The sequence below is a fragment of the Amblyomma mixtum genome, chromosome 2 (assembly GCF_055824585.1).
Source record: "Amblyomma mixtum isolate Tamu chromosome 2, ASM5582458v1, whole genome shotgun sequence".
Classification (NCBI taxonomy): Eukaryota; Metazoa; Arthropoda; class Arachnida; order Ixodida; family Ixodidae; genus Amblyomma; species Amblyomma mixtum.
This window is the reverse complement of record NC_143013.1, coordinates 126,644,334-126,666,311: the sequence shown is the minus strand read 5'-3', so window position 1 is coordinate 126,666,311 and position 21,978 is coordinate 126,644,334. Positions and strand designations below refer to the sequence as shown.

General features: G+C 49.0%; 1 pseudogene across 1 annotated transcript in view; it reads left to right on the top strand.

Annotated features, from left to right (window-relative positions):
• Window positions 1-20,418, top strand: part of LOC149360804 (uncharacterized) — a 28,871-nt pseudogene extending 8,453 nt beyond the window's left edge. Inside the window, exons 3-9 of the transcript XR_016288351.1 lie at window positions 1,719-1,857; window positions 4,707-5,134; window positions 5,697-6,119; window positions 8,209-8,550; window positions 13,532-13,844; window positions 16,432-16,649; window positions 20,034-20,418. The product of XR_016288351.1 is annotated as an uncharacterized LOC149360804 (transcript). The remainder of the gene's footprint in view (window positions 1-1,718; window positions 1,858-4,706; window positions 5,135-5,696; window positions 6,120-8,208; window positions 8,551-13,531; window positions 13,845-16,431; window positions 16,650-20,033) is intronic.
• The last annotated feature ends 1,560 nt before the right edge of the window (window positions 20,419-21,978 follow it).

Here is a 21,978-nt window from a genome sequence, read left to right as displayed (position 1 = left end):
ATCAACCCGCCGCCGCGGCAGGTTTCGCGGAAAGCGGCGTGCCGCGCGCGTTTTGCCGCCAGTGTGTCCGTACTTTAATTCAGCCTTGTCGTGCGCCGCGTTCACTTCCAGGCATTGCGGTCACAGTGGAGACCTGGCGACGTAAGAAACCTGCGGCGATAAAAAAAAAATATGAGAGAGAGTTGGCATCCCTGCGTTGGCACTGTATACGACACGGGTGCTAGCTGATACGTTGAATTTCGCTAAAAGTAACTCAGTCGACATCGATTAGCTTCATCAGGCAGAAACTGATGCCGTTATACAACACGTCTGCATGTCCTTTAAATGAGAGCGCAAAATGGCGCGCCTGACACCGCGCGGTCGTCTTGCGACTCATTACAGCCACGCTGGTGGAAAGCTACATATACGCGCCTAGTTCCCTGCCTTCACATAGGAAACGTTAAAGCAGAACTAGTAACGTAAAAGCTGGTAGTTATGTGCAAACATGTCGTAAAGTACATGACGTCAGGGCCCATGAACACTTCGTGAAAAAATTCGCAGGACGTTTACCCCTGTGGCAATGGGAATTGCTACGAGAGCTGGGTTGCTGCAAAGTGACGATGCCAGCCGGAGTGTTTATAGTAACTGTAGGTACGGGTGTAGAATGCCTGTTGCGTATCTGCAGCTGCACTTGCATTGGCGCTATGGGTGAGCTCGCCTGAATGTTTCCGGACACCTCGAGTGGCGTCAACATAATTACGCTTGACGCAGTCATTGATTGGAATTCTGGCCAATCAGCGTGATGCGTAGTCATGACGTCCTGCGTGGCGACGCAGTAAGCGTGACGCGTTGCACCTGGTGTGTTACGCCAATTGTGCCGACGACGCATAAACCGGAACAGCGGCATTGACAGCTGTTACTGTAAAAGTGAACAGGCAAGATCCCGTGTTTCTCGCAAATGCTTGGCGTTGATTTCAACAAAGCACTATCTTGATTGTAGGGCCAACAATATGAGTTTTGTTGCGAAAGCAACACTACACCAGCCAGCTCGGCTCGTCGCGTGGTCGCACGTGAGCCTTGTGCCATGGCCCACGAATGACCTTGAGCCGCCGCTGCCTAGCAACGCCGCTGCTGCGCCAAGACAGATGGCGCCGCCGTTGACGCCGCTGCCGTCGCCGCTCGCTCCACCAGATGTGCTCCGCTGGGGTAGTGGGAGAGGAGGCGTCGCCTCGCGGGGGGTATATATATATATATATATATATATATATATATATATATATATATATATATATAAGGGATAACAAAATCTTCAAGGCAACTGATTAAAAATACAAGAAGTTGGGGAAGTCACATTGAAAAACTTAACAGATTTATTCAACGTTTCGACCAGGGACTGGTCTTTTTCTTTTCTTGAAAAAGACCAGTCCCTGGTCGAAACGTTGAATAAATCTGTTAAGTTTTTCCATGTGACTTCCCCAACTTCTTGTATATATATATATATATATATATATATATATATATATATATATATATATATATATATATATATATATATATATATATATATATATGCGCTTCGCCTCAGTGGATTCCAGTCGTTATGAAGAGCGCGAAAGAGAGGCAACGACGAAAGAACGAAGCGAGGAAGGGACAACGCGCTCAATTGCTTTCGCAATTCAACTAGGGTTAACTAGAGCTAAACCACAGCCAATTTTTTTCTTCTCGTGCTTCCCGTGCAGTGATGCGTGGCGTTCGAGGTCTCCAGCTGCCGCCGTCCCGAGGCCATGCTGTCGGACCCGTGGCGCCTGCAACCGGCGGTGCCTGACCTGATCGGAGATGGCGGCAGCACGGACGACGAGGATGACTACGACGACGACGGTGGGTACTCATCTGAAAAGGGGTGAAGAGGTCTTATCTGCCTCCGTGGAGCCGCATTTGACCACTGGGACATTTGACTCGATCCAGGTTTTTGAAGCATGCAGAGCGAAAAAAAACGGCCTCTTCTAGACTTTACTGGCACGCTAGGAAGAAAAAGAGGGGGAGACGAGAGCATACCGAAGATAAAGAAAAATGTCAGTCGATTTGGGCAAATAGGCCAAATGCGGAGCATGACGCCAATTGTCGGTTGGAGCTACAACCTACTAGATGGTACCAAGCTACCACCTAATTGCCGCCCCAACTTCTTCCGTATAGCTGCTATGTAAGCATCATTCGGATCACGATTCTCCTCCTAACCGCTGCTGCTCATTCCGCTTAGCTCGGTATGCTTAGGGGCGGTGGGTCTAATTAGCGCCCCAGGTTCTCGCCTGGCTGCCACCGGCTACACCTTGGCAAGTAAGCCAGACGGTGAGCAGTGGCACAAGGCAGCTACTATGGCCTGTGCTGCCACCGGTGGGGCTTGGGCTGCTACCCAGGTTGCTCTTCCCAAGGAGCCTCTTACGATTAAACGGGCTGCCGCCTGACCCAGAAGGCAGGTTCCCCACCACCCGGTGGGCAGGTGAGCAGCAAAACCGGCTTCAGGCAGGCAGGCGGGCCATTGTAATCGGATTTATAGCTTAGCTTCCTGATGCGCTCGAGTTAAAAGCTAGCGGCCATGTCAAAATAGAGAAATTATTGTTCGCTGTATTTCGTCTATTTATATACGACTCGGGAGCAAGAACAGAATAACTCCTGGTGAGACCACTCCGACTCTCCCGCTCTTTTTTTTCTGATGTGTTCATGTCACTCTATTCCTTCAAAAAGTATGCACAATTGGCTCAAGTCAAGCTGTTTCACAGAAGTTTGTTTCACAAACTTCTTCAGATTTTACGTTGATTGATGAGGCTGGAGACCCCATTGCTCAAGACGAACGCCCTCAGACTTTCAATAACTTTTTCGCCAATATGTTCACGAAGGAAGACTATTCCAATATTCCATCGGCATCAGAATATGACTATGACTACATGAACCCAATAGACGTTACTGTTGATGGCGTTGCGACATTGATTAACAATCTGAAATTAAGTACTTCATGTGGTATTGACGGGATTAATTCGAAAATTTTGAAACATACCGTGGCTCATTCCAGCGTCATACTCACTCATATATTTCGGCAATCACTTTCAACAGGCGAGATACCATACGAGTGGAAAATTGGAAAAGTTATTCCAATTTTCAAATCCGGTGACCGAACTGACGTTGCTAACTATCGCCCAATATCTCTGACATGTATATCTTGTAAGCTTCTCGAACACATCATTGCATCTAACACGGCATTACATTTAGAAGGCAACGGTTTTTTCTTTTCAAAACAACATGGGTTCAGAAAAGGGTTATCATGTGAAACACAACTACTCGAATTTACTAATGAGCTGTTTCACGGTATGGACGAAAATCTTCAAATCGACTGTATATTCCTAGACTATGCCAAAGCCTTTGACCGCGTCCCACACTGTCGTTTAATAGCGAAACTCTCATCATTGCGCCTCGATTCATTAACAATTTCTTGGATAAGAAACTTTTTATCATTTCGAAAACAATTCACTTCTATTGATAACCATTCATCCCCTTTAATTGATGTAACATCAGGCGTACCGCAAGGTAGTGTAATAGGCCCGTTACTTTTTCTGATTTACATCAATGACCTCCCATTAGGCATTACCTCAACACTCAGAATGTTTGCAGACGATTGCGTTATTTATCGCAAAATCCGCTCCTTTAATGACCACATCGCCCTTCAAGAAGATCTACATCGCATTAATAACTGGTGCTCATCATGGCAAATGTCCCTTAACACTGATAAATGCCAGTTAATGACATTTAGCCGTAAACGGTCTAATTACCTTTTCACTTACTCGCTTAACAACAGTCCAGTCACTCTTGCGTCATCGTACAAGTACCTTGGCGTTCACTTTTTATCTAATCTCTCATGGAAAACCCACATAGAAAAAATTGCTGCCAAAGCTAGCCGTACATTAGGTTATTTAAAGCGTAACCTCAGAGGTGCGCCTTCTTCCACACGCCAGCTCGCATATCAGACATTCGTCCGCCCACAAATTGAATACGCATCTTCCATTTGGTCACCTCACCAACAGTACCTAATTAATTCCCTAGAGCGCGTACAAAATCGTGCCGCTCGCTTCATTTCTCGCAACTATTGCCGACATTCCAGTATAACTAACATTAAGGCTTCGTTATCCCTTCCATCCTTAGAATCTCGCAGAACAATAGCACTTATCTGTCTCTTCCATAAAATTGTTTACAGCCATCATTCCTTCACACTACCCCTTACAAAACCGGCCCGCACATCTCACCGATTGCATAATCACCTCAGTTTTAAGCGCCTTTCGGGAAGGACCACTGCATTCAACTCATCAGCCCTGCCCCGTGCAATCATTTATTGGAATAGTCTTCCTGACAACATTGTTCAAATCTCAGATCATGTTATTTTCAAAGAAAAAATAAGTAGCATTTTCTTGTGAAGTGTGTTCTGTAGTGCGTTTTTCAATTTAGTTTTTCAATTTAGTTCTATTTTCTGGTTGGTTGCTTGTTCTTTGTATAACGATGTTAAAATAACCATGTTCTACTTGCTTCTTTTTCCCACCCCAGTTATGTAACCCCCCTCACATAATACTCCAGTCGGAGCCCGTGAGGTATTTGAATAAATAAATAAATAAATCTCTTTATCACCACTATTTCCCAGAAGTTAGGCAGGACAGAGGCTTGTCCAAACTAAATCTTCCGTGCAGGGTTCGCCGACCCGTACGAGGTCGCGCGGAAGGTGCGGGAGGCGAACGCCCGGCTGCGGGCCGACAGCACGCCGCTGGAGTCTGGCCGGGAGCGGAGAGTGCGATTCCGAGACCCCATCCGGGCTGTGTTCTGCTTCACGCCGGACGGGGAGGAGGAAGAGGAGGAGGAGAGCAGCAAGGACGAAGACGGGCCGCCCCCGGGGGGAGACGAAGACGACCAGGAAGAGGACGCCTCGATCGCGGACGATGCAGCTTCACGCTACGGCACCGTTCGCCGGCTCGTGTCGGCCGCGGCGGTGGAGCGGAGGAGTAGCCTGACCAATGAGGAAACTCCGCCACAGCCTCCGCCTTTGACGGCCGGTGGACTCGGGGGCAGGGACGGCTCTGAAAAAATCCTGGGACTCGGGGCTGACTCTGACGAGGACATTGTGAGTGCAAGGAAGGAGTAGTTCAACGACTTTTCTATGCGGATGAAGTTACAGCGCAGAGGTGAACTTAAGGACGATACACTGCAAGAAGGGCACTTGTTTAGACAAGCTTGCATGCTGCTCGCATTGAGAGAGCAGGGCACGGCGTTCAGACTGCAGTCACCACCTAGGGGATTTGATAAAAGTTGCGACATTGCCTTCGTACCCGGAGCTGCGGGAAACGCGGACGATTTCAAAATCCGAAGTCATCCAGATATTTATGCTTCCTTGCGGAGTAAGTAGCTAGGCCTAGTCTCAGCTGGTGAGCAGAAGATGCGGCGCGGATTCCTTTCTGATTCTTTTCTGAGAAAATAGCGAAAATGTTTCACGCCTACGGTTCCTTCTTCCTTACACGCCGTTAATAAAGGGCACAGAAATCCTCAAAAGGTTGAGTTAGAATAGCTGCTGCATTGTCAGGAACATGTTACGCTTCTTGAATCTAATTAGCGTGCCCCTGCTGTCACGAGTTAGCCGACGAGTTGGAAGTGCCTCAAGCAGTTAAAACAACGACCAATTCTCGCAGGACAGCTTCGAGTCGGACAACACGTCTGTCAGCGAGGACATCTCCGACCTATCGGACGACAAGGATGACAACCAGGACGCGTCCGTCCAGGAGGTCAGCGACGCATCGGAGGACGAGGGTGCTGAGGGTGACCGCCTGGACTCTCCACGAGTGGACGGCGGCGGTGCGCCCAAGTCCAGCAGTTCGCCTGAAGTCCACGCGGAGGCAAAGACGCGTTTGTCTAGGGACAACAGCGTAGAAGAGGCGGCCAGCATCAGCGTCCAGGAAGAGGAGCCGTCTGGTGTCTCTGCGCAGCGCATTCAATCAACGGATGAGGAACAAGCGGTCATTGTCTGCGTCAGCCCGGACAGTGTGCTACTTAGAGAGCCGGGTCCACCATCCGCGCCCAGCGGTGAACCTTCGCGTTCACAGGATGACGGAACGGTAAGCGTAGCCAGCGTGCTGATAAGGGAGGCGTGGTATTTTACGAAAAGTGTACATGCGCCCACAGGACTTGAGAGGACAGAAAAAAAATGGAAACATTAAACGGGGCTCAATGACTACGAAGATTATATATGGGCGAACTGTGAGAGAGGCGCTGCACGATTCGGCATGCGCCTCGAGCACAAATCTACAGGAAACGGAAAAAAGTTAAGAAGTAAATGAATAAATGCGTAGTGCGAGTAGTAAAACGCCTTTATTATTATCAAAACGAAGGAAGGGAAAAAGTAGAAGTCTGTCCTGCTGGGCTTCGAAAAAAAAATTACAAGAATATTTTTAAAACGTCACGCTGCAAAAAAAAAATATCATTAATGGTGATTACACGTGGTATTGCATGATAATGAGCACAAGGTATTGAGACACAACCAATTTTCAATACTAGTTCCAAAGTCAGTTGAGCTGGTGAGATAAGGAAGTTTTCGGGGATAAAGTGGCAGTAACTGGAACAGTAGGGTAAGAGTGCGGGCTAGTTGGTGATCCATTACATATACGAGGTCTGTTAGAAAAGTATCCGACCTTTGTCCGAAGGAAAAAAACTTGTATAACTGGAGCATTGAAAACCTAGTCACCTTCAAAGTAGTGTACTTGGGACTCCACACACTTATCCCAGCGGTGCTGCCATTGTGGGAAGTATTCCGAAAAGGCCCTTTTCGGAACGGAGTTTAGCTCAGCTGTCGTTGCAGCCATAATGTCCTCTCTTGTCTGAAATCGCGCTCCTTACAATGGCCTCTTGATTTTGGGAAACAGCCAGAAATCGCAGGGGGCCATATCAGGAGAGTAAGGAGTGTGTTGAACTACAGGAGTCTGGTTTTTCGCCAAAGAAGTCTGAATCAAGTGCGAGGAATGTGCAGGAGCATTGTCGTGATGAATGCGCCACTTTCCTGTCGACCTCAACTCCGGTTTCTTGCGCCGGACAGCATCACGTAGGCAACGGAGGACATCCTTGTAGTACTCTTTGGTCATTGTTTGACCCTGTGGAGTACGTACTCGTGGTGTGCCACACAGAGGGAGTCAAAGAAAGCAGTCAGCATCACTTTCACATTGCTGCGCACTTGGCGGGCCTTCTTTGGTCTTGGGGACGTGGAATGCTTCCACTGTGACGACTGAGATTTGGTTTCCGGGTCGGACCCGCACACCCAAGACTCGTCACCAGTGATTATGATGTTGATGAAGTCGGGGTCACTGTTTGTGGAATCCAGCATGTCCTGTGAACTTCAACACGAAGCTGTTATTGCTCCACTGTGAGCAGCTTCGGCACGAATTTCGCCGCAACTCTCTCCATGGCCAAATCTTCGGTGATAATGGAATGTGCGGAAAAATTTCTCATGTCCACCTCTTCCTCAATTTCTCGGATAGTCACGCGACGGTTCCGCATCACCACAGCGTTCACTTGGGCAATGACCTGGTCATTTCGGCGTGTTGATGGCCGACCGGAGCGTGGCTCGCTCTCCAGCGATGTGCGGCTATCTTTAAATCAATTGTACCACTGCTTAATCTGTGTGCTGCTCATAGCATCGTCACCGAAAGCCGTCTGAATATTCCGAATGGTTTCCACTTGGCTGTCGCCCAGTTTATGGCAAAATTCGATGCAGTAGCGCTGCTCCTGTCACTCCACCATTTTCCTTGCAATAAAAAACCGACGAGAGCACTGCGCACTGCCTCACTCAAACGCTGCGTCCCAGCCACTGACGCTGTCGGCAGGCGGGGAAAAATTCGTGAATGCGCACGAAGGTTCAAGGTCACTTGATGCAAGCGCGCTTGTTTCATATCCATCGGGTGTTCGCAGAAAAAATAAATAAAGTGGGTTACTTTTCTAACAGACCTCGTAAATACCAGCGTCGTGTGTCTTGCTGGTTTGCGCTGGTATTTATATGTAACTGGATCAGGACACCGCCCTGTAGAAGTCAATTTGTCGGGCAGTGGATGCAACTAAGCTACTGCTACCGATAGGAATGCCGAAAGAAAAGTTAAAATCCAGTACCTGGGTCATTATTCATTAACTGTGCTGTTTCGCTGTTCGTTCGTAATGCAGAGTGCTGGACCACTCCAAAAAGCAACGGTGGCCCCGCAGTCCCGCACCACCGGCGTCCGTCCTCCGACCCGCCCAGAGGCACTGGTGTCTATCTACGGCGGCACCCCGAGGCCCAGGTCGGTCGGCGTTGGTGGTCGCGTCGGCGGAACTCCGCCCAGGGCCGCTACGGTGGGCCGTGGCCGCTCGGGCTTCGTCGCGAGCGAAGCCGCGCAGCGCGTCCGGCGCCCCTGGAGCGGACCCGCACAGGCTTCGGCTGCGCCCCAGACGAGCCGTGTGTCGTCGGCGAGATCGGCGGCAAGGACGCCAGAGCAGGAAGCGCGTAGCCACGGGAAGCAGCAGCAGGTGAGAATATGCCAACTGCTAGACAACATTCTTATTCGGAAAGCAGGGCCGACGCAAACTCTGAGTCCAATTGTGGACATTTACGCTGAATGACACCAAACTATAGCAAACGAGCGATGTCAGTGCACGTTAAAGAACCCCAGGTGGTCGAAATTTCCGGAGCCCTTCACTACGGCGTGCCTCATAGCCTGAGTCGCTTTGGGAAGTTAAACCCCATAAACCAAACAAACAAACCAACCAAACAAACAAACAAACAAACAAGCAAGCAAGCAAGCAAGCAAGCAAGCAAAAGCAAACAAACAAACAAACAAACAAACAAACAAGCAAATAAACAAACAAACAAACAAGCAAGCAGGCAAGCAAATAAACAAACAAACAAGCAAGCAAGCAGGCAAGCAAATAAACAAACAAACAAGCAAGTAGGCAAGCAAATAAACAAACCAAGAAGCAAACAAACAAACAGTGGCGAAATGCGGGAATGGCCACTATAAGTGCTAGAAAGAAAGAAAGAAAGGAAGGAAGAAAGAAAGAACGACACAACAAACAGTGGCGAAATGCGGGGAATGGCCGCTATAAGTGCTCGCGCAAAAAATCACACAAAATATCTAAATTTTTGAGATTCACAGTGAAGCACTAGTCCTTCAGGCGCCGTCGGTAATTTTACTCGAAGACAAATTGCTTACCTGTACAGGTGAAGGTGTCAGTCGTGGTTCGGCTCGTGCGACCGTAGATGCTCGGTTTTCCAGCAAAGCAAGGCACAAAATTTCAAATATAGGGTTTTTGAGTTGTAAAAGTGGTTTTTGTGGCATAGTAATACAAATGCTGGCCCGTGTGGCTAGAGGCCCGTGTACTGTGCGATGTCAGTGCACGTTAAAGAACCCCAGGTGGTCGAAATTTCCGGAGCCCTCCACTACGGCGTCTCTCATAGCGTTAGTCGGTTTGGGACGTTAAACCCCATAATCCAATACAGCCAACCAAATTCTGGCGGAGGTCACAAAACAGGCGAATTTTGTAGTTTAATAAACTGGAAAGCTAAATTCTAACGGTTAACTTTTGCTTATTACATTTAAGCGTCTGGAGGCTATAATAGATATGAAACTGGCGGTTTGTAATAGCGATTTAAGTTTTTAGAATTTCGAAAACGCGATTACGCTCGGTGCTGCGGAGCAACCTGCATCACTGCGCCATCCCGCGGTGTCCTGGCCGTCATAACCATCCTGCGCGTCATTCGAAAACCGCGCGGCTACGGAGCGAGCGCAGTCACACCCACCAGCAAATCGACACCCGGCGAAGCCCGTGCCACGCGACATCCTCTGTCTCAGCCGGACTGGGAAGCTGGAGCAGCGAGCAGCGGCGGACTGAGATCACGTGATCACTGTTTCCCGCGCAAATTTGGTTCACCGTTGGCCCTTGACGCTTGCGTGCTATTAATGCGTTAGCATTAGAGCCTCCATGTTGGCAAAATTTGTCCGTCCGTACGTGTGAAGCCTCGGCTGGCGGGCGGTAAAAACCGAGAGAGAAAAATCCCCCTCCCCATTTGCACAGGAGAGGAGGGGGAGAAAAAAAGCTGGAGAGGGAAGAAGAGGAGAGGGTGGGAGGCGACCGGTGGCAAGTGGGGGAGAGTAGTGAGGAGGTACGGCGTGGCACATGGTGATTGATGGTTTGGGTCATTCCACCTGCTCGCACGGCCTGAACCCGTCAGTGACAGCGGCTGCTCTATCAAGGGGGATCGCTAATATTAACATATACTCTGCCGCATTAATATAATTTTAATGCGAAAGCATTACTAGTCCAATTACGAGAAAAAGCGGCGGCGTGTGTGTACTTTACTTCGTGCTCGCAGATGGCAGAAAATCATAGCGATGGCAAGATAAATAGGCTGACGTCATCAAACGGCCGTATGACGCACACCGCAAGCCGAGCACCGCCACTTCAGGCAATCTTATTCATTTTGTGAAGAAGTTAGCGCAAAAAACGGACGAGGGACAGAAAAAAAGTACAAATAAGACATTCACGAGCGCTCGTGAATGTCTTATTTGTCCTTTCTTTTGTCCCTCGTCCGTTTTTTGCACTAACTTCTTCACAAAATACATCACAAACTACCCCAGCAGCTTGCTCTCCGTAATCCTATACATGTCATTCGTATATACCGGGTGTCCCAGCTAACTTGAACCAAGGGTTTAAAAATGAAATATTGGAGTCAGGAGAGTGAAACTACCTGCATGTTGGTGATAGGCATTTGGCGCACCACGGGAAATTTTTTGTATCGCAATTACTTAACTAGTAATTAAGATAATTTTTTTAAATTTTTTAATATTGACTTTAGACACTAAATGTGATTCGCAAAGTTGGAGAGCACTTTCAGAAACCCGCATTCCATTATTCGCCATAAAGAAAACCTTACGTGTACCTCTTTTTCCGAGCTCGAAAGAAAGCCCGCGAAATACAAAAAAAATCACGTGACGAGCACATTTGCGCGTCGCGATCGTGCTGCTCTCAACCGTGCTTTCAGTGAACGAAATCAGCTCCGGCCTTTATTCGACGGCCCCGTTGCAGCGGCAGGCCGATATCTTGGCGGGGGTTTTTCGTCCGCGTCAGCTAGTTGGCACCCGGCGACGACGACTTAGTCCCAATCTGATAAGATACTGAGATGGCGAGTCTGCTTTGTCACTCAGAAGCAAAAGAGAAATACAGGGAATAATGTTTCGCCGCGAGGTGTTGGCGGCTGTGTGTTGCAGTTTCCTAATGAGGATTTTGAAAGCTGGAAGCAGCGGTGAAGCACAGTTTGTCGTGTGCTCTTCTTATGCCACTCTCATGCGAGACTGAATCTTTGGTGTAGTGATTACTAGCACTGCAGACATGCCGTTTACAAATGAAGAGAAAGCAGACATGGTTCTGGCTCTAGGTGCATGTCATGGGAACAGAAGGCGCGCTGCAGACCTTATGCAACAATGGCACCCAGGCAGGCGGCCAAGTTCAGTAACGATCCTGCGTGCCTTCGAGACGCTGCGACGGATGGGCAGTTTTACGTCCACACGACACAGAGCACCTGTTTTTGACGAGGACTTCGAGACGCATATTTTATCGCTGTTCGCTCTGGAACCCCAAGCAAGCGTGCGCAGCGTGAGCGAGGATACCGGAGTCTCCAGGTCATCAGTTTGGCGAATACTGCGCAAACACCGCCTGCATCCGTACCACGTACAGCTTCATCAAAATCTGTTGCCACGGGACTTCCAAAACAGGACCGATTTTGCTAATTGGATTCTGATAAAGATGCAGGACGACCCGGATTTTTTGAACAAAGTGATATGGAGTGACGAAGCTAGTTTTTCGCGCAATTCACAGGTGAACCTGCACAATGCTCATTACTGGAGCGATTCAAATCCCTACTGGGTTTTACAGACGCAGCACCAGTACCAGTGGTCATTTAGTGTTTGGTGTGGACTTTTCAACGGTAGTTTGATCGGGCCTGTGTTTTTCGACCAGACGCTGACAGCAGATCGCTACACCAATGATATCCTCAGAGGACCCGTTGACGACTTCCTTTCGGATCTACCGCTCGCCAGGGCCACAAATGTGTGGTTTCAACACGATGGCGCCCCCGCGCACAGCAGCGCCAAGGCTCGGACCTGGCTCGACGCAGCGTTCCCGCAGAAATGGATAGGACGACTAGGTCCCGTGAACTGGCCAGCCAGGTCTCCTGATATGACACCTCTGGACTACTTTTTGTGGGGTCATATCAAGGACAAGGTGTACAGCACACCAACTTCCACACCGCAAGACCTTAAAGACAAAATAACGGAAGTCTGTTTAAACATGCCTGAGGCTGTCATACGAAATGCAACGGCTGATTTGGTTACAAGATGCCATAGCTGTATCGTCGCACAAGGTGACCTATTCGAGCACTTTTTATAATTGGTAAGAAACCGAAATGAAATGGAGTCAGGACAACCGCATGCCACGGCTGTCATCGCCGCACAGCCAAGCCATAAACCGCCACTTTTATTTTCTTTGCAACTGGCAAATAAAACTCCTCTCGTTTGAAAACTTCGAGCTTGGCAGTCTTTATCGCGACTGCAAAGCGCAGCGCACTCGCTGCAATTTACACCGTCACGCGCGAACTGGCTGACACGGCCGAAGAAACCACCACCAAGATATCGGCCTGCCTCTGAAACGGGGCCGCCGAATGAATACCGGAGCTGATTTCGTTCACTGAAAGCACGGTTGAGAGCAGCACGATCGCGGCGCGCGAATGCGCTCGTCACGTGGTTTTTTTTGTATTTCGCGGGCTTTCTTTCGAGCTCGAAAAAAGAGGTACACGTAAGGTTTTCTTTATGGCGAATAATGGAATGGGGGTTTCTGAAAGTGCTCTCCAACTTTGCGAATCACACTTAGTGTCTAAAGTCAATATTAAAAATTTTAAAAAAATTATTTTAATTACTAGTTAAGTAATTGCAATACAAAAAATTTCCTGTGGTGCGCCAAATGCCTGTCACCAATATGCAGGTAGTTTCACTCTCCTGACCCCAATATTTCATTTTTAAACCCTTGGTTCAAGTTAGCTGGGACACCCGGTATATACTCGCCACTGGCCGACCTGATTATGGCGCCAGTTTTCCCGACAGCATTCGTACCAAAACTGTGACGCAACAGTTTGTCGTACAGCGTTCAGGGTGGTGGCATACATCCATGCATGTGTGTGGATGGAAGGTGTGTGGGTGGGTGCCAATGCACCAAGTTTTGAGCGCTTTCCCTGTCAAAATGAAAAACCAACTCGCCCACTCACTTCCTTCACTGAAAGTAATGCTTTCGCATGCCCACAGCAAGCAGTCATATGTGTCTTTGCCGAATTTTTTTTATGTGAGCTTGGTGTGCCGTCGCAACGGCATTGAAGTATTGCAAACCCACGAACAGCAACTTGCGGTGTTTTTGTATTCGAGTGACACAAGTGACTCAATAGACCGTGCATTAAACGCAGCAGCAGAAACGACCACCGCCGTCACCGAGACAGGCCAGAGCCTTCTCTGCTGAAGATACGAGGGCGGAGTCCAAGCCGCCGTACGCCGTCGCTGTGGGCAGCTCAGCCACCTCGACGTACGCCCTAACGCGGGAGCTGAAGGAAGAGCTGGTGCGCAAGAAACGCCGCGAGAGGGAGCTCCGGGAGCAGCGCGAGGCACGGGAGGAGCGCGAGCGACGCCAGCGCGCCCAGGAGGCGGAGCGGGCGTTTAAGGCGTGGCTGGCCAAGAAGAGACGCCAAGGCAGCGTGCCGCGCAGCGACCGTTCGGTAAGCAGTGGTGTGAGTAGCCTCTATAGCTAGGGGTAGCCATTTCGGCTTTTTATTTGTTAAAAATTCGGTAGACGAATTTCGCCACTTTTTGCTGGACGCAATTTTTATCTCGGTGAGTATTATTTGAAAAGGAGTGTGCTAGAGGACAGCGTTACTCTCTTTTTATTCCTTTCTGTTTAGAATGTGGCGTTGTACAGAGACGCGAGAGCTAAGAACACTACTGCTCGTCGATAAGATGGATGATATTAGGCACCCGCAAGGCAGCGGGGAAGGGACACAGACGGCGTCACACTCACGTAACAGACAGCGTCTCTATGACGATTGTAATAGCTGTCGTGCTCTGTTCTGTAAAGCTCAGGTCAGGACAGAACTGATGACAATTTCTTACGTCACTTCCGTGACGGCTACGTTGCGCACCTTAACTTTCCGGCCCTGCACTCGGTTTATGTGTGCTGTGGCGTACCAAAGAAGTGGTAGACTTTTAGCGTAGCAGAACCAAGTAGAGATGTACGAAAGCGTGTGTTTAGCCTGATTGGCTCATGGTTTTGCTTTGGCGGGTCGTCGGCACGTCTGGCGATATCAAACTCAGGTTAATAAGCTCTGACCGAGGTTAAGCTGATCTGATCTCTTCGCGCCGCAGATGGAAGTTGAGGAAGACGACGACTTGGAATGCGCAGTGCGAAAATGTGCTGCACTTTAACACGAGGCGCGATCGGCTGTGGCGATAGCATAGTGTCCTCTTGCAGTGGCCAGCTAAGCTGATCCGTTCGCGCCGCCGCAGATTGGAAACGCAGTTGCGGTAATATTTATTTCATTTCAGCACCCTCAAGGTCAAGGACGCTGCAAGATTCTTGGTTTGGTTTGACCCCATGAAGAAGTGTCTTCGCACTAGAACAAAGCAGTGCGTAAATGAGGGTTGTGTACTCACTCGCCCGGCACGCACCAACCTCGGTGGCTGAGCGGTTACCATGCTTGGCTGCTGATATCGAGGACACGGGTTGGAAACCTGCCCGCGGAGGCCTCTTTTTGATGAAGACAAAATAATAAAAAAGACGCCCGTGTGCTGTACAATTCCAGTACACGTTGAAGAACACCATGAATTTGGCCAAAATTAATGCGGAGCCCTCCACCGATGAACCTATTTCTCTCATGGCGCTGTCATTCCCTCTTTCATTGGTTCTCTTTCATTTCCAATTTCATTGCGTCCCTCACGGCACGATTGAGGCGTCCACCGACAATGCGACAGTTACTGCGCCACTCATAACCAACAGGGGCTTTTAGAATAGGTTCACGCTATCGGTTAGGGGCACAGGGGAATAGCGGGTGGTCAGTGCGCAGGCGCAGCAGTGTAACCGGATGGAGGAGCGTTACTGCCCTACGCATGCGCACTGGCCACCTTCTATTCCCCTATGCCTCTAACGATAGCGTGAACCTATTCTAAAAGTCTTTATTATCTCCAGCACACGGACGATGCTGACATTTGGCGCACACAGGAGAAGAATCGCAAGCGTTTAAGGGTGGGGGGGGGGGGGGGGGGGGGTCAAACAGCAAGAGGTGCTGCGCTGATGGAGCAACATGACAGGCTGCCAGCGGAGGACTGCAGCTCGCCGCATTACAGGCGGAACGCGACAAAAACGAATAATTTGCCAGGTCTTTTTTCTTTTTCTTGGCGCGGCAGGAATGGAAAGAGTGGCTTTCGAACTCAGTTGGAATTCTCGACGAGCCATGAGGAGGGAGGCGGTTGTGGCTTGGTTCCGTAGAGCGCCACAACCACCGTTGCGCTCTTGAAACCGACACTGAAAGTATAATAGGAGGAAAATTTGAATTATATAGTTTATGCAGTTAAAAGTTTCATTATAATTCCGCAGGCCCAGGTGTACTCTACGCGCTGATACGTCGATGCAGAAGCATTGTAAAGATAAGACAAAAAAAAAGACACGCAAGCACAAAACTTGGTGTCTCTACTTAAGCATTAAGCGACTCGCTGTAAATCTATAAATATCTCATTTCATCGTTATTTGCAAAGGAATTCAGAGAGACAACGTAAAGTCTTCTTGTATTAAAGCGATGAAGCTATTGGGACAGAATTTATTTTATGGTGTAATTTTAATGTGATACTGTATTATTATCGATGAATCTCTTCGTTTCTGTTTGTGCCTATCGCAGGCAGAGAAACTGCCTGAAGCGGTGCTAACATATAAAAGTGGCGACCAGCCCAAATTGTTGCAATACTTCTTTCCAACTTGGGCGTCGCCATATTGTTTTCCGAACTGCTGCGTGCGCCCGGCGTAAGCACGGTGGAATTCAATAGCGCCTGGGGCACACAACAGACCAGCAAGAAAAATGGCGACGCACAGGTTGCAAAGTTCTACACAGAGGCCACGTTACATTTCACTTCATAATGCAATGACGAACACGAACGACAGGGATTATAAACCGGTTCAGCATAGGAAAGAATTGCGTGAGTCAAGGATACAAAAAAGATGTGTAAGAAGAACGTTGCTTGATGCCATTTCACATACTTGTTGAGGAAGGCTCCTGCAAGAACCGACACACACACAACGAGGCTTAGCGGCAGCGTGTCCGCCGCGCAGGACGAATCGTCGTCGAGGAGCGAGTCATCACGCACCACGGACGACGGGGGACGGCGCGGAGGAGCACCGTCGTCGTCGGCCGCGTTCGAGGCGTGGCTGCGTCGCAAGCAGCGGCAGCAGCGCGAGGAGGAGCTGCGGAGCAGGCTGCGCCAGCTCGACCTGGAGGCCACCGAGAGGCCCCGACGGTCGAGGCACGAGGCGCAGCAGGTGTACCTGGCGTGAGTACTGGCACCGCCTCTGTTCTTGAACGCAAAAAGCCGTAACACTCATTTTAAGGCGAAAGCCTTTTATGGCTCATACTCGTGGCCATGGTCACGTCCGGTGTAACGCTGTCTCCCCCGAATAATGCGGCAACTAAACAGGGTAGGAGAAAACGAATGGTAGCATCAGATGGAGGGGACAAAATGTAACCCCGACGCCAAGTAACTGTAAAGTGATTAGTTACTGTAAAGCGACTGTAAAGTGATTAGTTAATTAATTATAGCCACTTATAGAGAAATAAAACAAAGGAAACAATCAAATGCGTCGATATAGTGACGAGAACGGTGTGACGTCACATGCACCGGAAGTCGTCACGGCATAGTGAAAATTATCACAGAATGGGAGGGAAAACGCCGGATTTGTGTCAAATTAGATTGAAAAATGTGTAATCAAGCGTAATTAGCACTTAAGATCACCGAAAGATGTATAATTTGGGTAAAAATTGCTCAAAAACGAGGAAAAGTGGGTGATGACGTCACGCCAGACGAGAGGACGTCAAAGCAGTGTGATCCGCCGCCAAGCAAAAACCGCCGACGCGCTGCGCATGCGCAGCGTGACGTCACCGCTCCCTTTTGCCACGCTCTTATTCAAGCGCGGCAAATTCAGATCACTGCAAAGAGTCGCAAACGGCGTTCGCCTTCCCGCACTTAAGAGATATCTAAGCGCCTCCAACGAATTTCCGTTCGAAATTCTCGTTTGGGTTCCTTGGCTCACGGTGTGACATCTTGAAACAGCATCGCCAGAAGGCCAGGACGAAGAACAGGGCGCACTTGCGACAAGATGGGCCATAAGTGTGCCTATTGCTCTCTTGCCCTCTTGTAGGTGTGTCTTGTCGTTTGTCTAGAGTTTCCCGTCTAACACATTTGTTTTAGGTTCCAATGGGTGCCGACTATAAGAGAGACTATCCTTGCATTACGGCCGGCAACTGTTCCGCCGTAGTGACACTTGACCCTTTAGTGTCCACAATTTTACCTTCGTATTGAAACAGCTGGAAACATGGGCAATATTTTACAGTGCATAAATAAACATAAGCATGGTGCCAGAAAAATATGGCTTTTTTGCAACCGCACAGTGAGGGCTAGTTCTTTTTTCTCCTAAATAGCACGTTCACAAGCCATTGCTAGGCTATGTAAGGGCAATACTCATCTCCTTTGTGCTATTGTAAAGGGATTGGACTAAGATATTAGTGGCTCTACTATATCCCGTTGTCATGCTAGCTATCACTTGTCGCTCACCTTTTTCGTCAAAGTACGATGGCTACTCGTGAAGCTGCCTCAATCAGTGGGTCTTTTTAGCAAAAAGAAGTAATCCCAGCCGTCTGTTTTCCTGTTACGTTATTCAAAGACACCTGTCTTACAACAGATGTCAATAGAAAGATCAAAGCTGTTTCATTATGCTAGAAAAAAGTTTCAGCTGTTGCTCCGGCGCAACGCTCGCTATTATAGGGTTTTAAGAGGCCGGAAACGAGCAGAGTGCGTGAGGGAACAAACGGGGGTTAATGTCATCCTAGTCGAAATCGAAAGGAAATGGGCTTGGGCAGAGAATGTAATAATGCCAAGGCAAGATGACTGGTGATCCTTAAGGTTAACGGAGTGGATTCCAAGAGAAGGCAAGCGTAGCAGGGGCGGCAGAAAGTTAGGTGGGCGGATGAGATTAAAAAGTATGCAGGAGATACGGTGGCCGCAACTGGCAAAGGATAGTGTTAGAGGGACATGGGAGAGGCCTTTGACCTGCACTGGGCGTAGTCAGACTGATGATGTTAAAAATTGGCTGTGGTTTAGCTCTGGTTAAACCTAGTTTAGAAGCGATAGCATTCATCATCAGAGGTCGGCGTTGTAGTTTCATCGTTAGAGGCTATAAGCGAGCCCGTCTAGCGGCATTGCTTTCACGGCGTTTGGCGAACCGTTTGGCACGCTCCTCTTTTGTCCCTTCAGCCCGCTGTCTCCTTTTCACTTCATTTCTACGGCGATCTCTGGCCTCCTTCAGGCTGGCCGACTTCTCACCATCCATACTGCGGCCTCGACTAAGGCTGCGGCGACGCGAGCTCTCGGACTCGGACGTACTGGTGCTGTCAGCAACAAAAGTCTTCAGGACTCACCAAAAGCTGTCAGGGCGCACAGGCACCATGACGTCATTTCATTCGCACACGACACAGCACACGAAACCGGCTTTCATCCCCGCGAATGTGGTTAGGAGGAAGCAGTTATTAACAGAGCTATCAGCTTCAGTGGCCACACTTCGTGTCCTGGAGGCTTTTGTCCCAGTTAGTGTCTCCTGTGCTCAAATGCATAAGCGATCGGCTCCAAAAGTTGAAGGGTTCAAGTACTCCGAACCGTTTGCCCTCGCCTAGAGAGATAATGATTATGTGCAGCGGTGGCTGCACATAATCAGTGTCGCCGTGAGTGCACCCGCTCTCAGGCTTAGATAGACCACGTGACCATGTGTAGCACACTTTCGACAGCACTCGCTGTCCATGCCGGCATATCCCTGTGGCTCAGCCCATTTATCTTTGCATTTTTTTTCGGAAGCGGGTGGACACGAAATTTTCACTCACCACACACTACGGCGTCGGCGCTATCGCCGATGATGCAGTTCAAAAGCCTGAGAAGGTCCTCCGTACATGTATCACTTTAATAGTAAATGTCTTCGAGATCTAACGAAGTGTGATTGTTTTGACCATGGATGGGCTTGGTTGCACGGGACGCCAAGGATCAAGCGGCATATGTCTTTGTGGTTTCTTCACCTGACCCACCGTTGTGTGTCAGGGGAAGAAACCTGCATAAGCAGGTTTCTTCGCTGCATAAGCAGCGTAACATATGCCGTACATCCTGCATTTTGCAGCCTAGGAACCTGCAAGATATCATCCGCACATTTGATTAGCTGTAAGAAGGGTAAAGGGGCTGTCGTGCGCCCTATGTGAGTGTGATGGCACTGCGTGCTATAAGACAATGGACACTAACAAACGGAATAAAAAGCGTGTCCGTCCAATGTTATGTTCCTTTGCCACGCTCACTTCACTGAGACCCGCAGTAACGTTTCCTAACTTTGTAGCGCATTTGCGGCTTGCCTCTTTGACGACACTTCTTTTACCAATATAAAATGGCAAAGGATGGTCGCTTCAATCAATCAATCAATCAATCAATCAATCAATCAATCAATCAATCAATCAATCAATCAATCAATCAATCAATCAATCAATCAATCAATCAATCAATCAATCAATCAATCAATCAATCAATCAATCAATCAATCAATCAATCAATCAAACTTTACAAACATACCCACAGATAGAGCCAGGATTGACATGTTGGGCCTAAGTGCGTCTCCTCCCTTCAACGCAGGTGGTTGGAGCGGAAGTGCGAAGAGGAGCGCCAGCGCCGCCTAGCAGCGTGGGCCGAGCGCCGGGGTGGCCGCGAGGCGGCGCTGTCGGCGCGTTCCCTGCGAATCCTGGAGCGCTACTTGCGCAGCGACGAGTTCGCCCGCTATCCGGAGTTGGTGGTCTAGTGACACTCAGCGGCGAGACATGCTTTAGGCCACCTGCAGGGAACTCAACAAGGCACCAGTCACTGCTCAATTTGGGACGAGACAAGGAACGTGTTCACCTTGCGAGGCCTCGCAGACATGTGCAGGCTCATGCGCACGCATGTGTGGACGTATGTCGGTGCATGCGTGGAGCTTGTTGCAGGACTGATACGTAGTACAAAGGGGATTTCTTGCAAGAATTAAAAGTTTGCTAATGCTGTACTCCAGGTGCTCCAGCAGAGGTTGGAAATTGTTTATGCAATACACTTCTTTTTTCGCACAATGATTCTGTGAATTGTGATTCATTTTTTGAAGAGTGACAAATACGCAAGGCGAACTAGGTGCACGTTAAGCTTGTCCATGAGCCCTTGAGAAGGCTCTGGCTTGTCCTTACTGCGGTCCTTTTCTTTTTTCGTTTCTCGGGACTTGTCTCCGGTAGTATCCGCGGTTAGTCGCGAGGACCCAAAAGAGGGAGCGCAGCAGGGACAAGCTTAACGCGCTCCCATTTCACCCCATGTAGTCGTATGTATTGGTACTATCTACTATCGGGGATTTTTGCCCCAGGAATTACACGCGGCTAAACTCACCAGGGCGGGAGGATAGAACTCACGTCTCACGTCTGTCACCCATTACCTCCTTTGATTTGGTTTGTTGTGGTTTAACGTCCCAAAGCGACTCAGGCTATGAGGGACGCCTCACCTCATTTGACTTGCGAACATGAGAACATGCGTGTCGTATTAACATTTACAAGCGGGGTCTAAAGCCAGCGGTTAATAACACAGCTGTCGTCTTCTTTTGGCGTTTACATGCTCTGGAGACCTGTTCCGAATAGTACACTTCACACTCAGTGATTGCACTTCGTATCGTGCAAGGGCTATACGTTGCCCTTGTTCCCGTGATTCCGACGCGTGCGTTCTGGCCGCTTCGCAGCAGATATCTCGGTAGGGCTTAAAGAGACTCTAAAGAGAATTAGAAGTTGGCCTCTTTAAAAAGATTATCGCGTTCTAATTACAACGACGCTACTTTCGCTAAACTTGAGCTTTCAAAAGCCAGAAATAGCCAAATATGATGTACAGGTGTCGCCACCTTCGCCCGCTTACGCAGGCAAACTGCGATGCGTCTAGGAAGTAGACCTCTCCCTAGTGTAAACAAAAATTAGGGTGGGCGTGTAAAAGGAACGAAAAATAATAGCGCCCCGCCCGTACCGCTTAGAGCACAACGGGCTTCCCTTGTGTAAACAGTGTAAACAGTGTGACGCCAAAATGGTGTGGCCTTATGGGAAAAATTGTCGACTTTCGGTACTGAACTGGTTTTTCTGGCGTCCAGTGCTGCCCGCCGCCTTTGTTCCCCGATTCGAGACGCCTCGCAGCCTTTCTCCGAGAGCCTACTCGGTACGGCGAAGGTTTTACCCATCGGACCAAAGGCACGTGCACTGATGAAGTAGGCCGGGAGATGTCTATTGTTTGCGTGGATCGTTGAGCCTGGTGATCGCGGTGATCGCGGAGACCCTTTCGTTCTTAATGTCACGAGTTTGAATCGAGTCGCAGGAAAATTTTGATGCATTTTTTTTTCATCAAGAAAATGTGGTTTGGTTTGGTTTATGGGGTTTAACGTCCCAAAGCGACTGAGGCTATGAGAGACGCCGTAGTGGAGGGCTCAGTAAGAAAATGTGCTTTTAAATTTGTACTCGCACAAACATCAGAATAGGCAGAAAAAGGCGCAGGGCGGAATCTCATTAAGAACAAAGGTCACTTGGAGTAAGAA